Source organism: Cryptomeria japonica, chromosome 7, assembly GCF_030272615.1.
Source record: "Cryptomeria japonica chromosome 7, Sugi_1.0, whole genome shotgun sequence".
Lineage (NCBI taxonomy): Eukaryota > Viridiplantae > Streptophyta > Pinopsida > Cupressales > Cupressaceae > Cryptomeria > Cryptomeria japonica.
Window position 1 is genome coordinate 785,528,855 of NC_081411.1, and position 15,798 is coordinate 785,544,652.

Sequence of the window (15,798 nt, forward strand, 5' to 3'; positions counted from 1 at the left end):
GATACTATTCCAGATAGTAAGAGTATACAAATGGGGTCTGCACATGCAAAAAGGCCAAGCGCCTAGAGCTCACTACTCAAACACAAAAAATGGGAGTCACACTAACTACAATTGGATGGTTAAATCCAATAAGAATGTACTACTCAAAATAGCATCTTCATATGCTGGATTCAGTATCGGTGTAGTTCTGATTATCTTCACAAAAGCCCTCCTTCAATATTCAAATGATGTATGTGTGTATAGCTCTACTTATTCTCGCATATACCTTCACACAATCCTTTTTTGCATTCCACACATAATCTTACAAATAAGATTTTACATTTATACCATAACCTAGGACCAATTTTAGTAGGTCGGCTCTACAAGATATATTACAATAAAATCATTTTATAAAAAAAACAATATCTGATGCAATAACCGATTCAATATGTCAATTCAATGCATTTGCAACAATAATAAGTCATCTCCATAGCATGCCATGCTGATCTGGAAAAGATAAACCTGCCAGTGTAATCTGGACCTATTTACCAGTAACAACAAATATGTAAATACGAATATGCCAATTAACAAAACTCCAAGACAAGGTTTCCACATGATGTCTTCGACATAACCAAGTGTTTTCCATGCCATTCCAAGTGTTGGTGATCATTTTATCCTGCCGGTGTACTAGATACCGATGATTGTACATAAGTCACTTGCTTGCCGGTGAATGTTGCTGATTCTCCAAAGTGCCAGAGTTGATAAGTTTTAGTAGGTGTTGACATCAATGACAAAACCATACCAAAATATCAACAAAATCATTTTGAGGCAATTATGGAGGACACTATATGGGGGAGCTTCAACATCTCTGAAAGTTTTGTTGTTTCTTTCCTTCCATATCCCCCAGTAGATGTGCGGTGGGATCTGCCTCCATAGTTGGTGGATCAAGGGGTGGTGCAAGGGGGGAGTCCAACTAGTAATAAAATGATTAATGCTAATCTGAAAGGCCCATTGTAGGCAACATTTTTCCCGGGTCCTAGACCACAAGTGTCTAGCAAAGGGGCAATGGATGAATAGGTGGTCAATTGTTTCCTCTTCGGCTTTACAGAGAATGCATCTATTGGAAACTTGGAATCCCCTCCTTTTAAGACTGTCCTTAGTTAATATTTTTCCATGCATTAGGGACCACCAAAATAAGTTGACTTTGGGGATCAGCTAAGAGTTCTATATATTCCTCTAACACTCAACATCGCCAACAAGTCTCAGGAGCTGTCTGTAAGCAGACTTGACCGAGAAATCCCTTGACTGGATCCCTTTACAAATGAATTTGTCTTCCCAAGGAGCAAGGGGAATTCTACATTCCAGCATAATATCCTATAGCTCCCAAACCATGGGCAATATGTTGCGCCGATTAGAGAAAAAATGGACAATTTTTTTCCATCTTCTACTACCTGACTCCATATAATCAGTAGTGTAATCCCCCAAGTGCTCCTTTAGGTGATACATATTTTGGTGGAAACAAGTGTTTGCCAGAGGTTTGTCTTCCACCCAAGAGTCCTCCCAGAATCTAATCTTTCTACCATTTGCAATCTGCCATTTCAGTCCTTCTCTAATAGTAGGTCTAATTTTCAAGATGTTATTCCATAGTTTAGATCCCTGAGGGAGGTCTTCCATATTCAAGTTATAATAGAATTTTTCCCTTTCTAGATACTTGGCCCTAATAATGTTACACCAGTCTGCCTCACCTTTAGCTAGGGTCCATCCCACTTTAGCAATGAAAGCCTTATTCAGGGCATTTATCTTTCTGATACCAAGTCCTCTCATGGATTTGGGTAAGCAAATAGTGTCCTAATTTACCAGAGCAAGATATCATTTTTCCTCCAAACCCATCCCCAAGAAGGTTCTTTTGATTTTCTCAAGTTTTTCCCCCATAGCAATAGATATTTTGAAGAAGAAAAGGAAGTAAACCGAGATGCCCTGGAGGGAAGCAACTGGGAGTTGAAGTTTGCCTGCACTACTAAAGAATTTCCCTTTCCAACCAGGAAGTTTCTTTTGTATCCATTCAAGAATAGTATTCCAGAAAGTGGGAGTGACCTCTTTAACCATGAGGGGGAGACCGAGCTAAGTCCTAGGAAGAGAAGCACTCTTGCACCCTAATATAGAGAGGATTTTAAGCTGAAGGTCATTAGGGGTGTTGAAGAAGAAGAGATTACTCTTATCATAATTGATACATTTCCCAGATGCCTTGGCATAATCTGCCAGTAAGTTTTTCCATAATTTGTCCTCCATAATAAAAGACATCCCAAACAGAAAAGTATCATCAACAAATTGTTGGATAACTAAGGGGGGGATCGTGGAAGTAACTTTGAATCCCTATAGTCTTCCATTGATCAACATATCAACCACATTTCTACTCAAAACTTCATCAATCATGATGAAAAGATAAGGTGATAGAGGGTCTCCTTGTCAGATACCTTTTTCAGCCTTAAAATAGCCCCTAGGGGTTCCATTGATTAAGACTCAGAACTGAAGCATAGTAACACATTCTCGAATCATATCAAACACTTTCTAGTTGAAGGCTAGTTTTGATAGAGTTTTAAATAAAAAGCACCAGTTTACCTTATCATAGGATTTTGAAATGTTGATCTTGAAATCCATACTTGGGATTCTGCTCCTATCCATGGAGTGGAGTATTTCATCAATGGAAATGGTAGCATCTAGAATTTGGCGGTGAGGGACAAAGCCTTTCTGGGCAGAACTAATAAAGTTTTCTAGAAGGGGCTTGATTCTATTCATAAGGACCTTGGAAATTATTTTATAGATATAATTGCAGAGACTTATGGGTTGGAAGTCCTTCATGAAATTGGGGTTTGATGACTTAGGGACAAGAACAATGTAAGTTTTGTTTAGTTTTTTCATTAATTTACCAATCTTGAAGAAATCTTTCATTTCTTTAGTAATATCAAAATTAACAATGTCCCAATAATCCTAGAAAAATGCCAAGGGGAAGCCATCTGTCCCCGGGTTCTTGAAATCCCCCATCGCAAAGACTACCAAATAAACCTCCTCCAAGGAAATAGGAGCAAGTAGCTGATAGTTATCCTCCAATAGACTATCCTGGAGAGACACATTGTTCCTTCCAGACTCTATATATATTCTTATGAAGAATTCAGTGATATTTTGGCCAATTAGGGAATCACCAATGATTTTCTGATCTGATTCATCCCTTAGACTTTTGAAAAAGTTTTTCCTTTTATGAATGCTCATCGAGTGATGGAGGAAGGATGAGTTTATGTCACCCTCTTTTAGCCACGAAACCTTGGATTTTTGTTTCCAGTAGATTTCCTCTTTATAGAGGGTTTTTTTCCACTTCTTATAGCAACCATCTTCCTCAACCTGCATAGAATGGGGGGGGGGGGGGTGTCCCCTGCTACCATACTACTCTGGAATTGTTCCAATCTTGAGCATAACTCCTTTTTTTCTTGATGATGTCACCAAAAGCTGCCTTATTCCAACCTTTGACTTCTATGTGGATGAGTTTCAGTTTCTTTGCAATTTTGAACATAGCAGTCCCTTGAACCTAGGTATCCCACCAACCCTTGATCAGGTTTCTGAAATCAATGTGGGAGGCCCACATAATCTCATAGCAGAAAGGGGGGGACCCAGGTAGGGTCTACCCTTCCAATGGAGGAGGAGGGGTTTATGATCAGAAGCAGTCCTTGGGAGGGTCTTAAGGTAGGAGTTGTGACCAATATCCCAATTGGTAGAGATGAGGAATCTATCCAATTATTCTTGAATTAGGTGATTTCCTTTCCTATTTTTTGACCAAGTGTAAGGGGCACCCTAAAGATCAAGATCGAAGAGGCTAGTGACATTAATGAGCTTGGTGAGATCCCCCATGCTATCTGTAAAATCAACTAGCCCAACACATTTTTTAGAGGGGTAGAGAGGGGTATTAGAGTCTCCAGCCAGCATGTATTGAGATTTCTGGTCTACTAGGATGAGTTCAAAAATTTCCTCCCACACTAGACGCCTTCCCACTTTGGAGTTGGGGGCATATATATTGAACAAGTGCGAAAGGTGCACATCATGTTGAAAGGTGACCACTAGGAAATTTTGATTACTAACATAAATCTTTCCTTGGATTTTTTGAGGGTCCCAAAGGGTAGAAATTCCACCAGAAGCCCCCAAAGAATCCACATACAAAGAGGCAGCCCCCAGCCAAACTTTACCAACAATGGTTGCAAAAGTTTGGTAAGAAATTTTAACCTTCTGAAGAGGACAAATATCAAGTTTCATTTCTAAGATATACTGTTTAATAGCGAATTGCTTCTAGGGACTATTGAGACCCCTTATGTTCCAAGAGAGGAACTTCATTTATTATTTCTATTGATTCCGTCAAGGGTCAGCTATCTGCCCCTTGCAATGTCCCTTGCCATCACTTTATGTCTCATCACCTTCTCTAAAGGTCTTCCGACTTTATTTTTCAGTACACCCTACATCCGCTTTCTTAGCCTTGGGTTTCTTCATATGGTCATCCATTCATCATTGTCTGCCTGAGGAGATCTAAGTGGTGATAATTTCATAGGAGGAGTCAGTATGGGGGATTTTTCTATTTGAACACACATCTCTTCCTTGCTAGGGGAACAAGGGGGGTTATGGTTGACAACTTTTTCACACCTAGGGGGGGGTCATGGATCCATCAAGGTTGAAAGGTTGAGGGGTTGAGGGGATAGAAATCGCCAGAGGCTTGGGGGAGAGGTAGATATTACTCACAACAATGGAGGGGGAAGGAGAGGGAGCAGAGGATAGCTGAACCCTAGACACCGAAGGGATTTCACCCTCTTCTAGGGGAACGACTGGACTAATTTTCTTCGCAGGATCAACTAGGGTTTTTTAGATTTCAAGGATCTTGTTAGTGTGAGGGTAGTCATCAGGGACAACGTTTGCATTAGGCAGACCCAAGGGGGCTGATGAAGAGGGAGCACTTGGGCTAATGGGTTCATCAATAATAGCCTTTTCCTTTAGCTTGTGTTCTATAGACTCTTGGGTTTTACACTTAGCATAAGTGTGCCCATGTTTAGCACACTTCTGATAAAAAATGGTAGCATTTTCATAGACAATTGCTTGGGACCATTTTCCCCACTTCAAGTTTAGAGAAACAAAATTAGGGAGAGCTTTGTTAATCACAACATTGACACAAAAAAATTCATACACCAACCCGGATTTAGCCAGAGTGACCAAGTCAGTTGTAACATAGCTGCCAAACAAGTTCCCAATCTAGCTGAAGATCTGTTCATCCTAGAATTCCAGTGGTAGGTTGGGTAGTCTAACCCAAAGAGGGGTCATGTGGTTGAGTGCAGCTGAGGGGTCAAACCCAGGCTTCCATTTAGCTAGAGTTAGGAAATGCTTCCCATAAACCTAGGAGCCTAAGAGGACAAAGATTAGGTCTCCCTCTACAGTGAACTTGAAAAAGAAGAGACCACCAGGCATTGTCGAGATGTCGACACTACCTTTTAGTTTCCATCTTTATTATTGTTATTTGATTAATGTTTTATTAGTTTATATTTATTTTTTCTTTTATATTTATTTAATTGATTTAATGATTTAGTGTTTAATTGATTATTTATTTATTGTTTAAATGTTATTTCTTATGTTGGTTATGATTTTATTATTTGTGGCATTTATTTATATAGCCTTGATTTATTTAATTGGGATTTAATTATTATTTATTTATTAATGGATATTATATTATTATATTATTTTTTTACTAATTGGGTAAATAAATATTATAAATCTTACCTACCCTATTATTTTATTGGTTGTAAGTAGGGGGTAAGTAAATAATACTATTTTATAATTCTTCTCTCGATTTTATGCATGGTAGATATGACATATAGTATTTTAGAATATTTTGACTAGTCGGTTCATTGCATAGTTTTTTAACACAATTTTATTATTGAGCTCTCTAAGCATTTTGTCGAGTTAGCTTCTGGAATTACTTTTCTGGATATTGGAGAGGTTGGCTAATTGATGCTTTCTTGGATTTGGCTTGTTGGATTTTGGATTTGGGACTTGGCTCTTCATAGAAGTGGCATTACCATTACTTCTAATTCTTGGTTGGTTATGTTTCCATCCTCTGTGCTCTTTGTTTCAGAAAATATTTCTTTCTTCATGTGTGTATGGAATTGTCTGAGGGGGGAAATTATGGTTTAAACACAAGGTTTTGGAGAATATATATATTCATGTAGTTTATATTGTCTATGTTTATTGTATATGATTTCTAACATTGTTCTCTGTGCATTGTGCATATCACTGGTATCCTTAACCGCATTGTCTTTGTGAGAGTTACTTTTATTTTGTGATGAATTTAAAGAGTATATGTTACCTGAGTGATTGGGAGAGCATTGTTATCGCTCTCTGTGATTAGTTATTTATTCGACTTTGTTGGGAGTCCTTTTTTGTAACTCTTTGATCAATTTCATGTCTTTATTCTATTTTTGATGTTTTGTTAAGTTCTTTGACTTCTATTTTCCCTTGCATCTCAGTTTGTTAAATTTTCAGTACACTAGATAGCCTTTATGATATTTTAGTTTGTCATAGTTTTGTTTATTGAGTCTTCCTGTGTGGATGCACTAAAATAATTATTCTATGCTCTATTAAAACTGGTCTATGCACTGAAAGAATTGGTTAATGTGCTAAAAGAACTGGTCTATGCACTATTCTTTCTTATGGATGCACTAAACTACCTTGTAAGTGGTAATTTTTTATGGTTTTATAGTTTAGAGTCGGTTTTCCCAGTTCTATCTTTTGTACCAGAAGTGATTGTTGAGATTTATGAGATTTTCTAGTATTGTTTATGTATATGGTGAAAATGAATAACAATAATAATGATATTGAAAGGCCAAATGAATTCAACCACAAAACCCTAGCCTAACAACAACAAAGATCCACTATAACATATGAAGATTACCTAAGACAATGCAAATCAAATGAAATCACAAAGATTATGCCATCACATGTCCAATAGGATTTGGATCTCCATTCTTCCTATCTCCATTGATCTTACTTGATATATTTGCTCTCAGATTTTATGTGCACAAGAGCTCAATAAAGAATGGAATGTGGTTGCAAGTAGGATCACCTATGTTTAAAAGCGTAGTGTAGTCAAGTAGTCAACGGGGGGTTTGATAATGAAGGAAGCATCTCCTTATATAGAAGACACTATATGAAATGGAGGGATAAGATTGAGAGGTGTAAAAGGAGGTCGGCTATGATTAGAGGGTAGGTAAAAGAAATAATAAAATAATGAAAGGGGTAGGTAGTGTATGAATTAAGAGATGAATGACATGTGTCATGGGTAGAAAAGTTTAATGAATTAATTAAATAAATAAATATTTATTTAATTAATAGAGGAAGTAGGATCAATTAAATAAATAAGATATTTATTTAATTTAGAAAAAGGAAAATTTAAATAAATAAATGTATTTATTTAAATGAGAAATAAGGCTAGAAGAGGATAAATGAATTAATTAAATAAATAAAGATTTATTTAATTAATAGAAGAATTAAGCTAAAATAATTAAATAAATAAAAATATTTATTTAATTAGACTGGACAATTTTAGGTGTCTACAGTTTATAGTTCAGATCTGATTATTTGATGTGTTTATGGCTTCTACAAGTTGCATAGTGCCTTGTCATTGAGGTTATCATGTTTGCTCTAACAAGTTGATAAGCCTTGTTATTGAGGATGGTTCCATGTTAGCTCCAGTGAGATGGTTGTGCCCCATTGTTGAGGATTTGATATTGTTCATGGTGGAGTAAGTGGATGTTTCCTTACAATTTCTTATTGATCTGTTGATTATTATTGAGGCTTTTGGTTATGTGTTAGTATCTTGGCATTTGGCTAGTCTTCTTGTTGCATATGGATATGTGGATTCTTTTATGGTACTATTTTTAGCCTCCTTGTTATTATTTATGCCACCCTAAGGTCTTGGAATATGGTTAGGGGGACTGATTTTTCATGTGATGACCAAGGTCCTGAGAGATAGGCTACTATAAGGTTCCTAGTAAGGATGCTTAGAGTCTAGACCATCAAAGCACATTGGAATTTTTCCTTCTTTAAATAAGTGATAATATTAATAATCAATTAGATGGGTTGGATAGCTAGGATTCATCTAAATAAGATAATAATGGTTTGATGTGAGCCCCAAGGCTTAGTCCTAGGGAGCATATTTTGTGATAAGCTTTAAAAGGCCATAGAGATGGTAAACCAAACTCCATTGAATCTCTCACAAGTTGAGACAAGTCCACATGTCTATCAGGGTTGGTATTATCCCTTCTAAGTGATGATAGCATGCAACTAAATGACCATCAAGGTGTGGAATTATTCCCTTCTATCTGAGGATAGCATGTGATGACACTCCACTCTACATGTGTCCTCATTCCTTATTCCATGCTTTATTGGTATGCCTCTAAGAGTTTCTCTATGATTTATGATTAGCCTTGTGATGTAATGTGGCTTATTAATTATATGAGTATTTGGATGTGGTTTCCCTTGTGTAGTATCATTTAGTTGTTAGGTGTTAGCCTAGGTCTTGAGTGTGTGTGGGATCTTGTGTCATCTCCTAGAATGGGGAGTAGTTCCTTTGGTTCCACATGGTTGAGTAGATTGATGCCTTCTTCCATTGGGATGTTCTTCACTAGATGTTCTTATGCAAGGATTTGGATTCTTATCTCTTCATCTTGTGGATGAATATTGTAGCAGATGGATGCATATGATCTATATGGTGTATGTTATTATAGGATTCATGCGATTATTGTTTATGTAATTTAGATTTATGCTTCTTGATGCTAACAAAAATTTATATGTAATGATAGTTGATATATTAGGATGAGGTTATGACTCTTGTAAGAGAACATGAAGATATATCATCTTTTATCTTGGATATTGGTTCATTAATGGAAATAATGAGATTGGATATATTATTATGCATTTATTTTTATGTGGTTTCTATTGTATTAAATAAATGGGTTAAAATTTTGGTAGATTGTTGCAAGGTGTGTGCCCTTGGTCTCCTTGTGCTATGAAACACAACGCTCAAGTTTGTGACATGGCTTAACCACCACCTGTGGATTATATAAGTCTAGTGGTTGTATCGGGCATTAACAGGGCGATCTTTTGATGCAACGACAACCAAACTTGCAACAAGTGGTATCAGAGTTTGGTCACATCCTCAAAACTCTCTCCTGTGCTGGGGGGATTGTTGCAAGGTGTGTGCCCTTGGTCGCCTTGTGTTGTGTAGTGTAGTGCTCAAATTTGTGACATGTCTTAATCACCTCCTTTAGATTCTATAAGTCTAGTGGTTGTATCTGACATTAATAGGTCAATCTTTTGGTGCAATGACAACCACACTTGTAACATAGATAATATTGGAAATGACATAGTGATGTTAGTGTAGACACCTAAAATTGTCTTGTTTACTTAAACAAATATTTTATTTATTTAATTATTTTATCTTAAGTTTTCTATTAATTAAATTGATATTTATTTATTTAATTAATTCATTTATCCTCTTCTAGCCTTTCCTCATTTAAATAAATATTTTTATTCATTTAAACTATCTTTTCCCTAAATTAAATAAATATTTTATTTATTTAATTGGTCATTTATCTTTTAATTTTCACCTACCTACCCTCTTCATATTTTTTTATTTCCTCTACCTACTCTTTAATCTTAGCTGACCATTTATCTTTTCACCACTTAATCCTATCCCTCCATTTTCTAAACTATCTTCTATATAAGAGGATTCTTTTATCCTTCTAATCCTAATAACTCATCCAATCTATCAAGAAATCAAGTGACTTTACAACCACAATCTGTTCTTTGTTGAGCTCTTGTGCACAATACAAAATATGAGAGAAAATATATCAAACAAGATCAATGGAAATAGGAGACAATGGAGATGAAACTCTATTGTTCATGTGAATTGTATTATTGTTTCAATATGTTAATTTGCATGTTCTTAGGTTTCTTCATTAGCATATGGTGAATGTTTTATTGTAGAATTAAGAGTATTTATGGTTAGATATTTGTGGTTTTGAAATAGTCTATCATCATCATTTTTCACCTCATACATTTTTGGCATGTCTGTTGGGGCTCTTGTCCCTTATTTTAACATTTATTTATAGTTTCAGTTTTTTTTAGGTTACAAGTAAAACCAGCGACGATTACAGGTCCAGATTCCAAATTTCACATTTTGGCACTTGTTTTTGTTTCTACATTCAGATTCTGCATTTGCGACAAATTTTTATGTGTTTTTGTTTTTGATTATTGTTTTGTAGGTCCAAACTCTAGATTTCACATCTACAACACTTGTTTCTATGTCTATGTTCACATTCGGCATCCGTGACACATTTTTTCGTATCCATGTTTCTGATTTCTATTTTGCAGGTCCAGAGTCTAGATTTTGCATCTACGACACTTATTTTTGCTTCTATATTGAGATTCCATGTCTATGACACATTTGAGCATCTGTGTTTTTTTATTTTTGTTGGGTAGGTTTTTTTTTGGTTTGGTCATGTCTGTGATTCTTCATATCGTGTCTAAATTGTGGAATTGTGTTTCTGTTAGGTATGAAGGCAATTTTGTATTTCACTTTTTCATTTTAATTCATTTTTAATTTTGTCAATAAACTTTCTTTCTGTATTAACCCCCTTTTGTTTGAACTAACAAAGTGGTGCAGCTATCCAAAAAAAAAATTATAAAAAAAGAAGAGAAACATGTATTGTTGAAGGCCCCCTTTTTCACATTTGGATTTGGATTTCCTAAAATTAACTTAACGAGTGTGCTTGCAGGTGGGGGTAATTTATCAAAAACTACTAATCATTTTGTTCTAGGGGTAATTTAGATGTGTGTCTTTGTATTTAAATTCCTAGTCTAATTAGGGCTCACATTTTTTTCATTTTAGGTTAAATAACTTGTTTGAAGTGTTTGGTACATTTTGCACTCTTTATGGTTAGAACCATAAAGATGATAACAAAATTGTCCTCTCCCCTTACTTTCCATAGGACCTTGGGTGTAATATAAATTGTTATCATCTTGTTTCTTTTTAGGTAGGAGGGCATATCTCTCGAGTAGCCCATAAGGCCAAGTGAGAGAGCATGAGCCAAGCAGTACTTTCTTCTGCCCGCTATATAAATTAATACATTAGGTGAAAGTCATGATAACTTGGTGACATGTATCTACATTGATGGTTCTCCCCTAGTATCCAGACTTGTGTGAGATGCGTTAAAATTCCTCTTTGAGGACTGGAAGTGGGTTCTTAAATGACCTATCACTGCATGGGTAGACACAAAGGACCACAAAAGTTCCCCCACTAGACACCTTAGAGTAGAGATGCACCCTATTTTTGACCAAACATCATGATAATTTCAATGCAATGGGATAGCTTCTTTTTCCACCAAGATAATCACCATAAGGCTCCTCTACGATGAAACAAAAATCCTCGGCTTAGCATAAGCTACTTGTAGATTATCGAGGAGAGGGTGATTGGGTCATCCTTCTAGTCCTCAAGGCCCCTAGCTATTCTCTCATGAAAAAGGTAAAATTAGTGAATACACCTATTTAGGTGTCCCTACACTTGAGCTGATGGAGATTCCAAGTTTTGGGAAGAATTTACCACCATGAGAACATTGGCCTTAAGATAAGAAGTTTTTGATGTGTCTTCGATTGTGCTAGACCCATGGAAATTGGGTTGATTCGGCTTATTACACATACACATAATATTCATATTTTTTACGAAACACCTTCAGACATTGTGTCTTTATTATTTGTTGTGTTTTATTTCCACAAGGCATTCAACAATAAGATCTAGTCATAATCAACAACTACAAAATTTAGACAAATTAGGAAAACTTTATCAAAAATGTTTCTACGTTATTTAAAATCATGTCTGTGTCAGAAAAGAAAGTCTATGCAAGGCAAAAGCGCATTTGTGTCTTAGAGAGTAAAAACTATCAAAACAAATTCATCATGACTATGACAAATGAAATTGGGTCTGTGTTGGTTAGAGTTGTATTTTTTATCATCAGAAAACTTAGAGAATATTGCATAAACTGGTTAAAATGTGTTTTTGTTCTGAAAAGGCATCTATGCAACATATCACCACATTTGGGTTGCATAAAACTACGCTTGTGAAATCAACAATTATCAACTATAGAGAAAGCACATATGTTTAGGATAGTAATGTGTCTCTGTTTCAACAAAAACTAAAATTGTCGTTGTCAACAAGGAAAAAAGTGCTCAAGTCTTGGGATCAAAGAGCTTCTAAGGCATTTCCCTATAAGGCTTCATTTATAGTCAACCAGTCTTTATCACAGCTTTGTCAATCATTTTTACTCATTTCCAATCCCTCATACACAAATTCCAAGCAAGAGTCAAAGGTTACTTTTTTGTCCCAATCATATCTTCCAAACATACTACAACATATCACCAAGTGATGCCGACATCATATCTATCATCTTAGGGTCCTATTTGGTCCTCTTTATTCAAGGTTACTTTACCTCATCAAGAGATCTATCATCTCTTTGGAAGCCATACCTTACTTTAGATCACATATCTTGGACTTATATTCTTGGACATTGTAAAGCAACCTTAGATTCTCATTCCATCTCATATTCCTTCTTAGTCTCCCATAGTCTTCATATTTTCTTCCATCTTTCATTCTAGTCAATATCTAGTCCATGGTTGAAATCTGTTCACAAAATTCTAGAAGAGAAGCCAAGGAAGCTCTAGGATCTCTTAACATGAGTACCTATGAATTTGATGGTAATGAATTTTACAATCCACAACATTTTGATAATTGCAGTAATCCTCCAAAAATTGAGTATAACAACGATAACAACATCGACAATAACAATTACTATGATAAATATTCTATCACTTCTGTCGACGTTGAAGAGACTATCATGGATCAAATGTTCAATAAAATGGTTGAAGAAATTATGAGAAGAGACCGTCAATATTTCTTGCAAGTCATGGCACAAAATGGAACCAAAACACCTCATGATTTTCACGTGTCACAAATCTAAGAAGAGGATCCAAATCAAGTAAATCAAGAAAATACAAATCCTATAGGATACAATGGTGGTAATGGGAGAGAATGTTTCATGCATGAGTCACCCTCATCCTTATTTCAAAAACCATAAGTCACCAACATTCATTCTCAAGGCAACTTCGCTAATAATTCTCATGAACAACCTCATACTCATCCTCTCGCATGGAGGAGAAATGTTAATACACATTATCAACAACATTCTAGCACCCATGATCATACCAATGCATACAATTATACTCAAGGGTAAATTCAAAATCATGACACAAGGAGACCCCGTGTCATATTTGGGGGAAATATCCAAGATCATTCTTATGATACCTCTTATTCTCATGGTCATGAAATGTATTGACCTAGGCCTAGTGCTCCTCACTATAATACCATACCAAGTGGTCCCCACACCAATTACAATTGTATTCTCCCTTCATCTGAGAACATATATGATCAGTACCATTCATACATGCACTACATTCTTCCTCTACCTAGTGGCTTAGGCATGAGACTAACTCAAAGAGAAAAGACATGACCTAAGAATGACTAGCAAGAACAAATCAAGGATTTGCAAAAACAAATGGTAGATATGCAAGCAGAAAAACAAAATTACACAATGAAATACATATATCCTTATCCATTCAATAGAAGTATATCGATGCCTCCATTTCCTTCACATTTTGGGACACCAAAATTTGACAAGTATAGAGGCAAGGGATATCTTAAGGCTCATGTAAGAGATTTTTTCATAGCATACATTGACGTAGCCAATGAGGAAACATACTTGAAGTGACTATTTCCACAAATTCTAGGTGGACAAGCTATGGAATAGTTTTCACAACTCCCACAAGGAATTAAATCATGGGGTGATTTGGTAGATGCTTTTATACAACATTTCTTCTACAATATAGAATCAGATGTGTCAATGACTACTTTGTACAATACCAAGTAGAAAAATGGAGAAGCCTTTTCATTATTCTTACAATGATGGAGAAGCTTAGCTAGTCAATCCTCTTATGATATAGCACAAAAATAAATAGTCTAAATGTTAACAAGGACATTGGATATGAGCTAAGAAAATCTTGTTTGTCTACTTTTAAAGAAGTCATTGAGAAAGTCCTTATTTAACAAGGTACCATAAATCTATTCAAAGATAATAAAGATGAATCAAATGAGAAAGATAAAACCCACTTTTGGAACAAGAACAAGAACACAATTGATAATGGGGTAGTAGATGCAAATATGGTTAAACCAAAGATGACTTTCCCAGGTACAATCTCATCCAATTCGAATAATCAAGTGAATGCTTAAAGGCCATCAAAGCCTCCAAGAAAATACACTCCATTGGGAGAGCCAATTGAGACAACATTTAAGAAATTGGTTGCAAACAAGATTATAATAATACCACACAATCCACCATATGAACCAAAAGTGAAACCTGCATGGTGGAATGATGATGAGTTTTGTGAGTATCATAAGATTAAAGGGCATAAGACTAGTAATTGTAATAGATTGAAGAACATCATACAAGATCTTATTGACAAAGGTGACATAGAAGTTGATGGTCACACTTCCAATGAGGAACATGTGATATTTAAGGAACCATTCCTTAAACATGATAAGAGAAATACCAAAGTAGATAATCAAGATAATTTTGCTAAGATGTCTCATGATTATGATTTTATTGTTAACCACATTGTTGGTTCCTCAAAGGGTTTACACTGCAAGAGGTAGAAACCAAGTTGATTCTTTAGATTATCTATGGAGAAGCCAACTCAAACTATCAATATCTTCTATAACTTGGACCAACTATGACAAGGATTCTGTAAATCCTTCTACACTTTGGGCTCTACAAGACCCAGGAGGGTGATCCCTTGGTGAATCTATAATCTCTACAACATACTCATAAATTACAACTAAACCAAGTAGATAATCTCATATATAGGCTCAACAATAGGGAGAATGCTCAAGAATGGCAAATTCTGCAGTGATCCTCAACCTTATTGGAGCATGAGATGGATAAAACATGAAATAACATACACAAACTGAAATGTATTCTGATAATCAACAATTTGTAACAAATACAGATGAACAAAGCATAAAACTAACTATAAAGACTTAAGACAAGATAATATTAGTGCCTTACTCCATTGGGTGCTTGAATTCAAAAGACATAAAATGAATTATAATATAATTCTATCTAATAGCATTCAGATCTAAGATTATATTGCCATACAATATTTCTTATCTTCAATCCCAACCCATACTACTTATCAAATCCCTAAAAATCCCTACCTCTCTGTAATTTTGTTTTAACTTTTAATTGATCCCTTAGATCAAAACATAAACACAAATTACATACATCACAACAATGCATTGAATGAAATAAATCCTTGATTATATTTCATTCAAAAGATGGTAGAATTGTACAATGGAGATATAGATTAGAATTGTATTTCTATTGAATAAATTTGTTATTTCAGTCATAACACAATTTACATATAACTCCTTTAACAACCTGCAAAGAACTTGACACAAGACTCTTATCCATTGCTTTGCAGAATCTTTACAATTTTCTCATATCCACCTAAAACCTTCTACAGGAACCTATGACTCTGATTTTAGAAAAACTAAGTAAAGAGGTCAAATTCAGAACCATGTCTCTTGGCCTTGAATTTCCTTTTATAGAAAATAAGGGAGAAAACAAGCTA